Source organism: Glycine soja, chromosome 6 (assembly GCF_004193775.1).
Source record: "Glycine soja cultivar W05 chromosome 6, ASM419377v2, whole genome shotgun sequence".
In the NCBI taxonomy this organism is placed as follows: domain Eukaryota; kingdom Viridiplantae; phylum Streptophyta; class Magnoliopsida; order Fabales; family Fabaceae; genus Glycine; species Glycine soja.
The window spans coordinates 39,975,848-39,993,035 of record NC_041007.1 but is presented as its reverse complement, the minus strand read 5'-3'; the positions used below and the strand labels follow the sequence as shown (position 1 = coordinate 39,993,035).

The 17,188-nt window shown below is 34.9% G+C and overlaps 1 long non-coding RNA gene across 1 annotated transcript; it reads left to right on the top strand.

Moving 5' to 3' along the window:
• The first annotated feature begins 9,160 nt into the window (after positions 1–9,160).
• LOC114416932 lies at positions 9,161–11,722 on the top strand. The gene is made up of 3 exons (XR_003667665.1): positions 9,161–9,300; positions 10,558–10,791; positions 10,922–11,722. It is a non-coding gene; the product is annotated as an uncharacterized LOC114416932 (long non-coding RNA).
• Positions 11,723–17,188: the final 5,466 nt, after the last annotated feature.

The window sequence follows — 17,188 nt, the reverse complement described above, 5'->3', positions numbered from 1 at the left end:
AACTGAGAACAAGAGAGGGTACATCTCTTGTGGATCAGTTCTAGTGGAGGGTACATCCACTAGGTTGTTCAAAGAGAACAAGGAAGGGTACATCCCTTGTGGATCTTTGCTTGTAAAGGAATTTACAAGGTTGAAAAGAAATCTCAAGGACCTCAGGTCGCTTGGGGACTGGATGTAGGCAGGGGTTGTTGCCGAACCAGTATAAAACTCTTGTGTGTTTGTCTTCTTCTTCCCTACATTTTTTATTTTCTGCTGTGCACTTTAATTACCGCTTTTACTTTTGGTTAAGTTTATATTTTTTTTCTTTACTTTCTTAACAACATAGTAAAAGCCTAAGAAGGGTAGATTTTTAATTAGTAAAGGTTCATTAATAATTAATTCAACCCTCTCTTCTTAATTATTCTGAGGCCACTTGATCCAACACATAGAAGATCAAAAGATCAGCTTTGATTTGTTCCATGATGACAAAGATCCACCTAGCCAAAATGTCTGTCTTAAAGTGCATGTGATGGAGGAAAGGAGACCTGAGAAGAAGGTCCTTGAAGTAGGAACTCTGTTGGATCCTGGATAACAGGACGGTGCGTCAAGCTACTGACGTTAAAAGAACGCTTACTGGGAGGCAACCCAACTTTTCTTTCCTTTTTCTATTTTTCATTCTTATCTCTTGCATGTAGTTAGGATACCTTGCTTGTGATTGTGATTAATTTCAGCTCGTTTAGTAATGAACAAGGGGTTCTAAGCTTTTGTGAAGAGATAGACAGAAAAAGACTTAGAATTTTTTTTGCAATTGTCTATCCGCTAAGCATAGACCTGGCGCTAAGTGCTCCATCTTCACGTGCTAAGCCAAGCTCGCTCGCGCTAAGTGTAGAGACCCCTGATTGGTTGGCTGAATAGTTCAGCTAAGTGAACATCACTCCGCTAAACCCCACATCTTCACGGTAATTGAACTTTAACCAGTGGGCTTAGTGTGGGTGATGCGCTAAGCGCCACTTCTTCTCTGGAAAAATTTTATTGTAGCTGCTCTACACGCGCTATCCTATGCTAAGCCCCAAATCCATTCTGTAACTTGAGTTTTTAAGCTGGGCTTAGCGGGCCAGGAAGTGTTAAGCGCCAATCTCTTATGATTTTTGAATTCTTGGAAGTGCACTTAACGTGCCTGCTGCGCTAAGCCTGAAATACTCTCTGTAAGTTGAAGCTTGATGGTACACTCAGCCTCACATCTCAGGCTAAGCGCATATTGTAGAAAATTTTGTGTTGCAGAAAGCGCTATGGGCATCCTACTGCGCTAAGCCCCAGATGCTCACTGGACTTTACAACTTCAAGATGGGCTTAGCGTGAGGTTAGGCTAAGCGCTTGGGTTTTAAACTCAAACGTCACGTAGGCACGCTAAGCGCGCCATACGAATTTCAGTATTTTTACAAAAAACAAAGGCTAAGGATCTTGGGTGTTACCCCAAATACCTTCAGCTTCTACATTTGTGAACCCTGAGCAAGTGTGTATTTTTGTTGTGTGTGTACTGCTTGTCTACATCTTCTTTGCTTCATTTCAAGAACAATCCAAGTAAGTGAGTACTTTTCTATTTCCATTTTTCATTCTTCAAACCTTAGGATAGATGACTTCTTGTTTTCTTAGTTGTATGTTGTTAGGGTAAGGTTATTAGTTTTAGGGTTAGTCAATATAGGATTTTAGGTAACTTAGAAGCCCATTAGGGGCCATGTGGCTAAAACGGGTGAAGACCCATGTGGTTTTGTTTGGAAATAGCGATGAACGTGCTAAGTGCGCCTGTTGCGCTTAGTTTGTTCATCGTAACTGTTAAAATTTTGGATATCCAGATGAACGCGCTAAGCGGACCATGTCGCGCTAAGCGCGTTCATCCCTGCTTATGAACATAAGTGATGAGCCCGCTAAGCGCGTTTGTGCGCTAAGCGGGACTGGTGTTCAGACATTAGTATTTTGAGAATTTTTGTTCAGCGCTAAGCCTGACCTGTCAGACTAAGCGCCAGTTTGCTTCTGTAAGTTTTCCTTTGAATAAGGCTAAGCGCGTGTGTGCGCTAAGCCCTTGTTGTGTGTTGAGCTAAGCGCCCTGCTGCGCTAAGCTCAACTCTCTCACTGTCTTTTAAGTTTTTATAGTTAGGCTAAGCACGCCCTGTGCGTTAAGCCTGAGTGTCATTCTGATGAGGCTGAGCTAAGCACGCCATGCTGCGCTAAGCTCAGACTCTCTTCTGTTTCGAAAATTGTAGACTTAGGCTAAGCTCAGCTATGCGCTAAGCTTAATTTGCAGGAAAAATATTTTGTGTCTTCAGGCTAAGTGTCAGTTCGCTGCGCTTAGGGCCTGAGTAAAATTTCATAAGGCGTGCTAAGCTTAGCCAGCTGCGCTAAGCGCCCAGTCAAAAATTTAGTTTTATTTTTATGTTTTTGTGAAAATAAACTGTGCTAATCTCTTTTGTTTTGTCTTATATTTTACAGATGGCATCTAAGAAAAGGAAAGCTCCTTCTACACCTACCCAGGCCTGATATGACAGATCTAGGTTCACATCTCAAGAAGCCTGGAAGAGATATACAGACATTGTGGTACCTAGGAAGATTTTTCCTGAAAGGAATGTCATTATCCATCACACTGAGTTCGATGAATTTACTGAAGAACTCGAGCGTAGAAACTGGCATAAGGAGTTGACAAACTTTGTGAATGGTAGTATTGATGTGGCCATCGTAAAGGAGTTTTATGCGAACCTCTATGACCCCGAGGATAAACCACCTAAGAAGGTAAGGGTGAGAGGTCATATGATCAAATTTGATGCAGACACCTTGAACACATTCCTGAAGACCCTGGTGATACTTGAGGAGGGGGAGAACTTTCTAGTATACTTCAGGTTCTGTCGTTCGAAGCCGGAGCCACGGGAATTGGTAGCTCGATTATGCATCCTTGGAAGGGGATTCGAGTTAAACGCTGATGGACTACCATTAAAGATCTTATGGAAGAATTTGACCATGCTTGCTCAGACATGGAGCATTTTATCATTCTCCAACCTGGTCCCTACCTCCCACACCTCTGATATCACATTAGACAGGGCCAGGTTGATTTATGGCATCATTCAGAAGATGGATATGAACCTGGGCTATATTATTTCTGCTCAAATTTCTATGATCGCCCAACATGACTCTTCTAGGCTTGGTTTTCCAGCCTTAATCACTGCTCTGTGCAAGGCCAGGGGAGTCATTTCTGATTCATTGACATTGGAGAGCCTTGGTCTAGCTATTAATGTGGCATATATAAAGAAAAACTACTGAAACCTAGATAACCTCTCAGTTACCTTTAGAGGGCTACACAAAGCCAAGGGGAAGAGGTCTGAGGCTCCCCCATCTTCTGAGACCCCCCCTTCCTCAGCTCTATCACAGACTCCAGCTATTCCTCCAGCATATACACATATACTACTTCCAGCTCCCTTATCTGCAGGATCTTCAGATTTTTTATTTACACAACAGATGCTGCACTCCATGCTCCAGAGCCTACACAGGGGGCAGTCCATCATCATGCAGAGCCTTAAGGGCTTGGGCTTGCCATCCATTATGAGCATGGATGATTTTGACGCGAAGGTGGCCAGGCTAGGAGCCTAGCCTTCTCCTTCTGGAGGGGGTAGGGCCTTCGCAGCCCAAGAGCTTGAACCAAAAGAGCTAGCAGTAGCAGCAGCAGAGGGGGAGGATGAGCTCACCCCTCCTGAGCCCTTTTATTTTGATGCAGGTGTACACATGGCTCAGGAGGAGGAGACTTCCATAGACCAGATCCTAGAGCCATCCCCAACACCCATACCTGATATCTGCACCAGCATCTGAGTTAGAGCAGCCTATCTCTCAGGATTGACCAACTGCTCAGGTGTTGGATCTTAATGAGCATGCACTGGAGCAACCACAGGAGTAGGACATTTAAATTTGTGCATTTTGAACATTTTAGTTTATTTTCAGTTATTTTATGATTTATGTTCAGTCATTTTAATTTTGGTTTTTATGTTTCAGTTATTTAAATTTTAGCACTTTGAGTTGTTTGCTTCTAAAAAATGCGTGTTTGAACAGTGAATTGATTGAAAATGATATGCAGTGGATTGTTTTGTATGAAATGAGTGTTTGAGAATGATTTGAATGAGCAATTGTATGATTTGAATGGATTCGAATGATTAGATAATTGTTTTGATCAAGCTTGTAGCCATTATAAGAGAATGAGCATGTGATTCGAATCATGACTGAAAATGTTAGTCAGTTTGTCAGATTGATTGTGAAGGAATGCATTAACCGTATCCCAGTGAGAGTGTGATCCTTAAATTTTGAGAAAAATGACTATCATTTAGTACTGATTTTTGCGTGAATCTCTGAAGTATGGACTGAATGCATGAAATTGAGGATGATGAAGGCCATGTTTGATTGTGATAGCCACTTAGCCAAAAAGCTGACCACGTGCTTGAATGATTTACCCTTTGCACCTAGTTTGAGCTAAATGAATTATTGATTGATTGAACCCTGAGCCTATACAGTGTTATCTCTTGCTACCTTGACTTAGGCTCTAGGAGAGCATCATCCACAGAAAGCGTGGTTCAAAGCAAATTTGTCCCAAATTTGGAGGAGGCACTAGGTAAGAATTGAAATGGTCAAAGTAAATAGCATACACACACTATTGTTGTATATACACATAATGTGTTCTGTATATCTTGTGTTAAAAAAAACTATAAGTACAAATGAAATTAATAAGTGTGGATGCTGTAAAATAATGAAATGAAGTTGAGTGCCTAAATAAAAGGCAAGTATGGGGTGTGAATTAATGAAAAAGTGAAGGTTTATCTATGGATGAATGCTCTCCTAGAACCTAAGCTTTTGAATCCTAGAAAAACCATGATTTATTGGCAGCCTAACCCCATTACAAGCCTAGAAAGTTCTTCAGATTCAATTTGTGTGTTCATTGCTGTATGGCATGAGATGAAATGCAAAGGTTGGGACTTGTGTTAGTTGTTTATGATGGAATGAGCCTAAACACTTAAACTTGAGTGACACAATGACTGTGAGGTTGTGGTTGATGATCCTTCCTTGATTTCTGCCATCCTTACTAGCTTATTTCAGTTGTGACTCTAATGTGTATGTTCCTATCTTTGAAAAGTTGCATGTTTGTGAAAATCAATTGATTGAAGCAGTCCATAATATTCAGTTCATATGATTGAATTTCTCTGTGAAGCAAACACCATTTTGAGTGATCACTGTAGTTTATCACTTGAGGACAAGTGAACTGTTCTTTCTTTGCTTGAGGACAAGCAAAACTGTAAATTTAGGGAAGTTTGTTAGTCGTCTTATACGACTAACTTTTGTATAGAAAACTTTTTCCAAAACTTGTATAGTTCCCGCAATTTATGGTTATTTTGTAGTGATTTTGTAAATAAATCTTGTTTTATTGTTAAAGTTGTCTCTAGAATATGTCCATTGGATTTAATGATGAAATATGTGCAATTTCAAGTGAAAAAAAGGCTAAGTCATGAAGTGCTAAAAGTGATAGTTGAGCTCAGCTCATCAGTGGGCTAAGCGCGCATCCACCGCTAAGTGCAGTGATGAGAATCCTGAAACTGGCCAAATACAGGCTAAATGCCCAAGTGGAGAAGGACGGAGGCCTAAGTGGAGAAGGATAAAGCCCCCGAGTGGAGAAGGATGAAGGCCCGAATGGAGAAGGATGAAGGCCCAGAGGCAGAGACACTATCAAGACTATTAATTGTTGTTGAAGGCCCAAACTAATTTGAAGGCCCAAGTTAAATATGTTTTTTAGTTATAATTTTTATTTATTGTAATTTTGGCCCAAACTATTTAGAAGGCCCATGTCTATTTTTATCTTTTGTTCAGATACACTATAAGTATTGGTTTTTGTTTTCAATAAAAAAAAACTTTTGGCATTTTCATAAAATTTGGTGAGAGCTTCTCTCTGGGTTCCTTGTTGAACCAATCTCAGACTTATCAAGGTAATCCTTGTGGCGACTACCCTGACTTATCTTCCTTCACCGAAAGTGGCGTCTACCCTGACTTATCTTCCTTCACTAGAAGTGGCGTCATCCAAAAAACTCTACAGCCTGTATCAAGCGATCCGCTCCTAGTCAGATTCACATCACACAGTTTCAACGTGCTTAGCGCGACAAAAGAATCTGGCAGAGCATCAATATCAAGGCCGCGCGCTAAGCACGAGATCAATGCGATAAGCGCCACAGTTGTCTTCAGCCAGGCTCAGCGCACGACTGGCGCTAAGCTTAAATCCAGTTACTCGCGCTAAGCGCGAGGGTGGCGCTTAGCGCAAGGTCGCGAATTCATAGCCTATTTAAAGCCTGTCTTATGTAGAATTAGGGTACATATTTTTACACAACCTGAAGGCAGAAGATTTGCACAGAATTCCAAAGCACACCACAATGCCTATTTCGGGAAAAGAGCTCTGGAGGCAGCAAGAGGAGCAACTTTTGCAGAGATACCTAGGTTTTATAATCTCATTATTATTAAGGGTTTTCAATAATGGCTAGCTAAACACCCTTGTTGGGAATTTCTAAAGAACAGTTGATGTAATTACTTTAATATCTAATTGATTGTATTTCTTGTGTTCAATGCTTCTTTCAGTGCTTAAATTCTATATGCTCTTGGTCTGATCAACCATTTGTGTGCCTGGTTAGGTGACTTTAGCATTGGGAAATGTACTGTTGCCTTAGAACCTGAATGAAGCAGGATTGAAACTTAGTCTTAAATGAGGGATCTACGGATTAAGTTTTGGTTTTAAATTTGTTGTTACAATAATGTTGTTTAGTCTAAGTCTAGTCCAACAAGAGGGATATGAGGATAAAGCTTAGGCTAAATTAGTCTAAACTTTCGTAAGCTATTTAAGCTGAGTTTAGTCCAACAAGAGGGATCTAAGGATGAAGCTTAGTTTAAGTTATTCTAAACCTAGTAGGGTTGTCTAAATTAAGCCTAGTCCAACAAGAGGGATCTAAGGATGAAGCTTGGTTTGATTCAGTCTAACTAGGGATCGAGATTTAGTAATTTAGGCTACATCATAGAATACAAAAGCATGATTGATTAGAGAAACATCTTTATATACATCAGCTGGTTTGTTAGAAAGATCCAACATCTTTACCTACTGTTGTCAATCTTACTTGCATTTTTACTGTTTTTAGCTTAGACTTAGTTTAATTCTGTTCTAAATCATCAATTATCAATGTTTCTTTCAACAATGCCTTATTTCTGAATTCAACCCTGTCTAAGACTAGTTCCCTGAGTTCGATACTCGAATTCATCCATTTTAATTTTAAATACTTGACGATCCGGTGCGCTTTCCGAAAAACCGGATTTCCCTTGAACATATTTGTATAAAGAAAAAGTGGACCAAAAAGTAACTGTAGGGGAAATCCAATAGTACTGAAAATGCGTTTGCATGAAAACAGAAATGTAGAATAACACAAAAGCAAAATCTAAGTACATTGTTGCATGAAATCGATCGAAACAACAACAAGAGAAACCCAAGCACGCGTGCAATTTTTATTTACCACAAAGCTGCTGATTCCCAATGGCATGCGTCGTTGAGGTCAATTCCGGCGACGGTGCAGATCTTATGGTTGTTCGGCGCTGGCGCGTAGGAATCTAAGAGAAAGAGAGAAAAAGTGAGTGTGGTTGTACTGGCTAGGGATTTAGGAATTGTGTGTGAGTGTGAGAAGAAAGAGAGAGAGAGAGAGAGAGAGAGAGAGAGAGAGAGTGACACGACAAAGAAGTCGAAGCCCCGCCAGCTCTCTCAGCGTTGCAACGAAGAAGGTCGAGGTGACGAAGAAGGAACGCGAGAATGGGAGAGATGACCAGTACGTTGCGAAATAAAAAAGAGAGAGAGATAGAGAGAGAGAAAAAAAATTTTAAAATAATAAACATTCAAAGACCGTCTCACGAAAACTGTGTTTGAAATGTTCATAATATTTACGAAATTGCCACTATTATATAAATAGAAACGGTTTTTTAATGACCGTCGTAAATACCGTGTCGTATAAAAAAGTTTTTTTAATAGTGTACTTTTTGGTTTTCCTAAAGTCTATTTAAATAATCACATAATATTTTTTACAATTAAATCTATAAAATATTAATTATATTGTAATTTTTATGATATACAATAGAGGATTATCAATGGAGACATAAAATTAATTGGGTGATTAAGAAAGAAAAGAATATCATGAATTCGATCCTCCTCCTATTAACAAAAATTAAACAAATTAATAATTAATATTTTTGAAAAAAAATATTAACAATGTAATATAATACGATATTTCCTTTTCAAATGCATGCTTTTTATCATAAAAATACCTTTTTTTTTAATGTTTTTACTCTCTATTTAATCACTTTTTAAATTTTCTTATGATACAATTATGTTCTCAAGTCTTTTACTTTAAATTAATTACTTTTCAAATTCACATCTAGATATTAAATTAATATGTTATTTGAGAGTGACTGAATCTTTTAATTTAATTTTGTCATTTTTGTAATTTTATACATTACACAATCAATTTACTTTATTTTCTATATTACGTAATATATATTATATAAATTCAATATACCGAAGTTCAAATGTAACTCAACAATAAACTTTCGCACAAAAGAGGATTTTCTACTAAAATTTATTAAATTAAAATAAATTATAAAATAAAAATATATAAATATAAATTAATTTATTAAAAATGTACTTTGTGTCCAAATTAATTTAGAAAATCAAATTCATCGTATACCAAAAAATATATTACAAAAGCAAATCAGTCAGTGAGATCCACTTTATTTTCATCTTCCAACTCCGAGATACCTCCGAGTCTGTTATCTTCACGCTATTATTTAATTTATTTCATGAATTTGAACTACTCTAAAACTAAGAAAAATGCATTTTAAAAAATAAAATATATTCATAATTATTGATTGAAAATTCAGACTCTAAGAATTAAGACCATAACTAATTTTAAAATTTATTTCACAGATTTTTTTTATAATTTTAACCAATAATTTTTTTATTAACAATTATAATTAAGAATTTAAGATTGATGCACCAATATAAAATCCAATCATAAATCATATATATATATATATATATATATATATATATATATATATATATTAAATGATTCCCGTCTTGCTAGAGCCATTTTTGTACTAGATCGTTTTATTTTGCTGTTGCGTCGTCACACTTGGCAACAAGTTAACCTGAATAGAACACATTCGTCTTGTTTCAAAACGGTGCGCTTTTGAAAGAATCGTTGTTCTTCTCTCTTTCTCCTCGTAAGTTCTTCGCTACTTTCATGCTAGGGTTCCAATTCCTTTTTTACTTCTATGTGTAATTTTGTCTTCATTATTTTCTCTGTTTAATTGTTAGTATGTTTAAGGTAGAAAATAAAACAGAAAATCGTATTCAGAGGCTATTCTTCGAAGGAAAATAAATTGAGGATTTAATTTTGGTTCACTTTGTGTGTATTTTACGCTAACATCGAATCATGTATTGTCATTTAAAAAAAAAAAAAGTTGAATACCTTCTGCACTAATTGAATAAGCTATACTACATTGGAGAATTTTGTACTGTTATAATCTACTATTGAGCTCAATTTGGAATTTTGCTTATCCAGATATCCCTGTTGATGATGTTGGAAACTTGCTCTCTGTGATATTGATATTCTGTTGTAGGTTACATGAGTCCTTATGTTCCGGTGGTAGTTATTTTTCTGTTTTCTCTTAAAAATGATCAAAAGAAGGATGGTGTTGTTAACCAAATAAACTTTTTCGTTCCTTTGGTGATGATTGATGCAAAGGAAGCATGGACTCTTCAAAATAATATCTGTGGATGCATATTTAAGTTTGACACTACATTTTACAATAACTCTCACTAATACTGTTATTTTACTTTTGTTTTTTAAACTTTCATACCAATTCAAATGGGAATATTACAACAATTAGATAAATGTAGCATTTTCCTATTTTCACAATAACTCATACATCAAGCATGTCTTTATTTAGTTTGTATTTTATGTTAATTTTACATTAATTGTATGCATTATATTATGGCCATGGCATATCATATGATTTTTTAAATTTGCATATCCCCGTGTTTGTTTTGTCATATCTGTGTCAAGTTTTGTTCAAGCTTTCTAGGTCAATGTTCTAGAAATGTTCCTTGGTTATATTGGGCTGCTAAAACTATTCATAATTGATTCAACCTTGTCAGTTTCTTCTTTTTGATTGTATTTGCTTTGCGGAGAACTAGAGGCTTTTGCTTGACAGTTCTTGGGGCCAATTAACATCACGAGCTTGCATTTAAACGAGGAAACATTTACGAAAACATATTTGGTTGGTGTTTGTAACCTTGGTGACTATGATTGGAGTACTAGATGCCTAGGTTTATCACCATTGTCTAGAGTTTATCATATTTGTATGTTACTATGTTGTAATTGATGGGGTTATCTTTGGCTCTAGAATCTTTCTAATTCTATGTTTGCCTGGTGTAGTTTTGGTGTCTGAGTATTTGTTTTGTTGATGTTTGCTCAGTTCAGTGAAAAAGTGGATTCATTTGATCATTTAAAGGGTTGCAATACCCTAGATCAAATGATGGAGACTGGAGACATTAATCAGCCTGAACCACTGAAACAGGTGTGGTGTGAGAAAAAACAGGCTGCCGTTCATGAAGAAATGAATAGAATGAACCAACTGCCTGCAAACAGTGCATATGCTACACATCGTATGAAGGTTCTAAATAAAATTTTGCAACTCATGTCAGTTCAGGTAGATCATTCTTTGTTTATCAGCCATAGGTTGTTAGGTCATATGCTTTGTATTCCTTTTTAGTTTCATAAGAATGTATTTTCTCCCAACAAGTGATTAATTGTATTATTCTTTTATGCTGTTATGTCAGAGAACTGTATCACAAGAGCAGGAATTGGAGTTGCTTTTTGCTGGCCTTTCTTTGTGAAAGTATTATTACTGGCGATGGTATGTTGTGGGGAATCAATAGTAGGTTTATAACTATTTGCAATGTGGTTTGTGATTGTGCATATGAGCTCTACATGCATGTTATTTTGGCTTTAAATATTGCTCCTGACTGTCATAATTGCAGTTGTCTTTTCATCAATTTAATTTGGGTATTTTTAAGTTTTAAAACCAGCTGATCCTGGCGTCTGTAATTTTTCTCTCTTGCCCCTGACAATAGTGGATCTGCATCTTGAAGTCCAAAAGATAAAGAACAAGGCTTGTTTACAGTATGTATGTATTGGCATTTTAGCCATGCAATATTGGTCAGAGTCAGTTAGGGTTTTACTCATAACTTGACTGAGCTTAAGCAGCAATGTCTATACTCTTCTTTAGCTACTTTTGATATCATAGTAATGCATCATATTGCAAGTTGAAACCTTGCTGCCTCTGTCCAACTTTCCTTCGTTTCATTCATGGATCTTGCCGGAGGAACTTTCTTTCATAATCCGGTCATGGATCATATATGTTGGTTTTGACACACTCTGTAACGGCTCTGGAAATGACCTGGAAAAAAAATACAGAACCAGAAAGCACAATATATTGTCAATGTCTTTGGATTTCTTACTAGAACAAAATTATGGGGGATACAGGCATACAGGTATTAAATATTCTCATTATTTCTGTAAAATTGTTGAATGAACACAACACATTAGTTTCTTTGGGTACAGACAACGCATTTGTTTGAGTTCTTATATATGCCAACTGGTGATAAAATAATTGCGAGCTCGTTTATTTTATAAAATATTTTCTTCGCCTTTGAAAAATAGTAAACTCTTTTTTAGTGTAAAAATATTCATTTCATAACTAAAAATATAACTGCATTCAGTGTTTTATTCAAATTATTATTTTTAAAGCTTTAACAGTTTCATTTAACTGAAAGTTTTGAAAAAAAAAAATGATGAAACTCAATAAACCAAGAGGAGAAGTGAACTGGTTTTCAAAACAAAATGTATCTTTAAAAAACAGTTAAGAAAAAACTTTTCTATGGATTGCATTACAAACAAATATATGAATCAAACATAATTAATACTTAATCAATCATTCTTTAAACATGATCTTTCATTAACATTTTTTTTCTTCATAATTACAAAACTTGAACCTTTTGTGAAAAAACGTGATTAATACTTGAATGAGAGAAAGAGATTAGATTAAGAGAAGAAAAGCACAATCTTTTTTATACTGATTCACTTTCTATTTCTAGAGAAGTTAATCGAGTTATCTAATCCAATTAAGAATTCTTACAAGCAATCACAATCAATCTACAATTCTTACCAAAAAAAAAAAAAAAGAGTACCAGAGATACAACCTGATCAATCTTTTCACAAAAACCTTATTGATTGAAGAGATGATATTTTTCAACTCAAAAGACACAACTCACTTCCAAGAAATGATCTTCATAACGAAACAATTAAGAAGTTGAGTTTCTCTAAAGTTCTTTTCTTCTATTCTCTTATTCACTAATGACAACATGCAATCTTGTTCATTCAGAGACTAAGATATTATTTTCAAGATGTATAGATGTGAACACAAGTTGATTATTTATAGAGAAAACAGTTATAACTGTCTGTAATCAATTAAATCTATAAGGTAAATGATTATTTCAACAAAATAATCAATTAGATTATCTAAGTAATCGATTAAAGTATTCATCTCAACATCGGGAAATAATTCAATAATAATGCAATTGATTAGATGATCTAAGTAATTGATTAAAATGTTCTTGTTCACCTCTGAACAACTAACCGAGAGAGAAGTAATCAATTAATTCACTTGGTAATCGATTAAAGTAGAGACTCTTGAATAAATCAGTCATTGTCTCAAACAACAGTATAATCAATTATGAGACTACTATAATCGATTAAACTGATACGAGAGTTAACTCTTTAAGCTTCAGACAATTTGTTATAATCGATTAGGACAACTTTGTAATCGATTAAAACAAAAAGTTTTTGTCTCTAAAGAAACTTTTCTAACTTAGAAATTTTTCTTCATACTAACCATGATGATTAATGATACTATGATGTAATACACTAAATAACAACCAATACAAGTGACTTAAGGGAGTTAGGCATGTAAAAGTCAAAACATATTCAAAAACTTCTTCAATTTTTTTCTTAAGCTTCAAGCTTTAGTCTTTAGGTTGTTCATCATGTTGTTCATATTGCTCATCTCATGTTGCTCCCCCTATCTCTAACAAGCTTCTATAGTTCCTTTTTTTTATATAAAAAAAGTGAAAGCTACTTTAATTTTTTTTGTTTGGAGGAGGGGTGGGGGTGTGTATTAGAGGTGAGGGATATACCCGACTAATCAAATGCCCTAACTTTTTAATGCAGTTCTACTATGCAGTTTCAAATATATACTATAAATACATATTTAGTGCGAGATTGGCTTAATTTATTTTTAAAACCATTTTTTGTCAATTTTTTTAGATTTTTTTTGAAAAATAAGTATTTGATTCTTTAAATTTAAACGATACACATGAAATTACAAAAAAAAAAATATTTTCTTAAGGTATACAAGTTTAATTGTGATGTAGCTCCATTGGAGCTTGAAGTCCTTGGATCTTCTTCATCAATGGAGTCCTTTGCTTCATGAATTTTAATGGCAGCGGAATGGAGAAGAAGAAGAGTTGAGAGGAGACGCCACTTCAAGGAGAAGATGAGTCAAGAAGAAGCTTACCACCATAGGAAGCAATGGATAAGAGCTTGGAGGTAGAAGAAGAAGAATGGAAGGAGAAGGAGAGGGAGCACGAAATTTTGTGCCTCAAAAGAGATTTGAACTTTGAAGTTTAATTCTCAAATGATCAAAGTTGCAAAAAATACACACACATGGCCTCTATTTATAGCCTAAGTGTCACACAAAATTGGAGAGAAATTTGAATTTCTATTCAAATTTTACTTGAATTTGAAATTGAATTTGTGAAGCCAAATTTTGGAGCCAAAATTTCACTAATTATGATTAGTGAATTTCAGCTATGGTTCAGTCCACTAATCTAAGATCAAGTCCAAGATTCTCCACTAAGTGTGCTTAGGTGTCATGAGACATGTAAAATATGAAGGACATGCACAAAGTGTAACTATATGATGTGGCAATGAGGTGTAGCAAGCAAATGCTCACCTCCCCCTCTAAAATTTAATTGATTGACCTTCTCCCAATTCAATTAAATTTATTTACCAACACACACATCAAATATTTACTTAATGCATGTGAAATTACAAAACTACTTTTAATACAAAAACTAGTCTAGGTGCCCTAAAATACAAAAGCTGAAAAATCCTACATTTCAAGGGTACCCTACCTACATTATGGAGCCCTAAATACAAGGCCCAAAAATAATGAAACCTTAATCTAATATGTACAAAGATAATTGGGTTCATACTTAGCCTATGGGTCCGAAATCTATCCAAAGGCTCATGAGAACCTTAGGGCATTCTCTTGATCTCTGACTCAATCTACTTGGAGTCTTCTATCCAATGTCCTTGCAGGTAGGGGTGGGAATAGGCCAGGCCGGCCTACGACCTGGCCTACATAAAGCCTGACCTGAACTGACCCATTTAATTAAAAGGTTAGGCTCAAGCTTTTTTAAAAACCTATTAAATTAAATAGACCAGGCTTAGGCTTATTAAAAAGTCTTATAAGCCTGATAGGCCGACCTATATATATATATATATATATATATATATATATATATATAATATTTTTTTGGAGACAATTAATTGTTTTTGAAACTATCAGACTTTGATTACACATTACTGCTCCATAACTTCTATTCCTATAATCAAGGACTTTAGTTACAATTTAGGTGTGAGTCATGTGCCCTTTTATATTCTTCATGATTTTGATTGACTTTCCTTTTTTTTTTAACTTTCCTATTATGTTCCTACTCCATAAAATATTAAATATTTATTGTGAAGAAGACTTTTAAAAGGGCTATCAGGCCAGACCGAGTCAAAATAAAAGCCTTTGATAGACTATAGGTCAGGCTTAGGTCTCAAAGATTTATTGTAGGCTAGGCTCAGGCCTTTCAAAGTCTGGCCTGGCCTGACCTATTCCCACTCCTACTTGCGGGATATGATTGCATCAAATTGTGTTTTGTAAATTGCAAACAAAATTATCATTTTGATTGATTTGTCATTTGTTGATGCAATGTTCTTCCAAACATGTATTAAATTTTTGCCGAAGAACTAAAATTTAGTTGATAGTCCGTTTAAAAACCAAAAGAATCTAAATTGCATCTCTAACCCTTTATTTGTTTTCATGTATTTTAAATTTTTAAGTGGGATAAGGCGTTGTTGTTGTTGTTGTTGTAAGTGGAATTAAATATGATAGAAAAAGTGAAGTGAATATATTAATCACGTTTCTTATTTAGTGTGGACTGTTGTTTGGCCTAAGTAAATCAACCATAAAGTACTTAATGTTTTTTAGACTCAATATACGAGAAATCGTAGATCATTCATGTAAATCAATTGAACATAGTAAGCGTTCATGGATCGAATAAGGATCATTTGATGGAATAAGTTTTCACACCTTTCAGGTTGAACATTTGAGGAGCTATGGATTGTCCTAATTTAGGATGAGTGAGCCTCTAACTTCTAAGAGAGTCTTTGCTTTGTGGTAGCACAAAATCCAATATACTTTCACCCTAGAAGTCAGAAAGATGATGCTTCTTGAAAAGAAGGTAGGATTTACCGAACCGACCATCCAAACACCACTAAATTTAATCACATTTAATAAATAAGTGTGTCTTCATATAGTCATGTTAAGTCATGAATATTAGAATTTGTTAAGATCACTTAGTCTTTGTCTTTACTCTTTAGAACCCCTCAACGCTCTTGCATGTGAATATTTAATAATAAGAAGTAAGAAGGGAATGCTAAAAATTATTGTAAATATTTGCTCTCCATTAAAAACAAGATTTTGAGGAGAAAAAAGACCATACTTTTTAAATACATAACTTATCCTTTAAGTAGTGTTCTATTTCTAATCATACTTGTAGGAAATAATAATGGTTACAACAAGTGTTGTTAGATCATCAAAATGATGTCACACGAAATAATAGTGGTTATTATAACAAAAGTGCAGTTAGATAACATTACCAAAAATAAATAACTCAGAATAATATGGTAGGAAGTAAGTGATTACAACAAAAATGACTATAAACCAGAATTTAATGTAAAAAAAATGACAGCTAATCCAACTTTTAAAATTGTTATAGTAATACTTGACAAAATTATCACAAGGTGGTTTGTGATTAGATGTTTACACTTTTAATACATAATTTTTTTTCATCTCATTTTCTTTTACAAGTCTATTTTTTTCTTTTAAAATCAAGTTTAAAAGAAAAAAATAATAACTAATATAAATTACCATTAAACATGTTGATTAATTGATTTAAAATTATTCCAGCTTAACTAAATAGTATTTGGAGGAAAACTTTCCTATTAAATAATCTTACACAATTACCTACAGGGTAATTGTATTCTAGAAAAAAAAAACATTTTTTTTATTTGACTTTTAGCGTACACATATCTGATCTCATCTCATGCACTCAAGGGCACTCAAGGATGTTGCTAGGTGCACCTAACATTATTGCTAGTGCACCCAACACTTTATGGTAAAAGTAAAAAATGCTCCTACGTAAAAGGCTTACGGATCAAGTTGATCCGTATGCTATCAACATATGGATCAATTTGATCCGTAAAAGGCTTACGGATCAACTTGATCTGTAAGGATTTTACGAATCAACTTGATCCATATGTTTAAAATATCAACATATGGATCAACTTGATTCGTAAAAGGCTTAAGGATCAAGTTGATCCATAATTCTTTTACGGATCAACTTGATCCGTAAACCTTTTACGAATCAAGTTGATCTGTAAGAATTTTATGGATCAAGTTGATCCGTATGTTTAAAATATCAACATATAGATCAACTTGATCCGTAAGTCTTTTACGAACCACCCTCTCACGCACACGCAACATAAATGAGAGGCAGTTCTGGTATTTTGAAAAAATGCTAGGTGCACCAGCAATAGTGGTGGGTGCACCTAGCAACACCCTGCACTCAATTAGATAATTAATAAATCACTCAATTAGATAATTAATAAATTATAATAAATACTACTACTACTAATAATAATATCTAACCGAA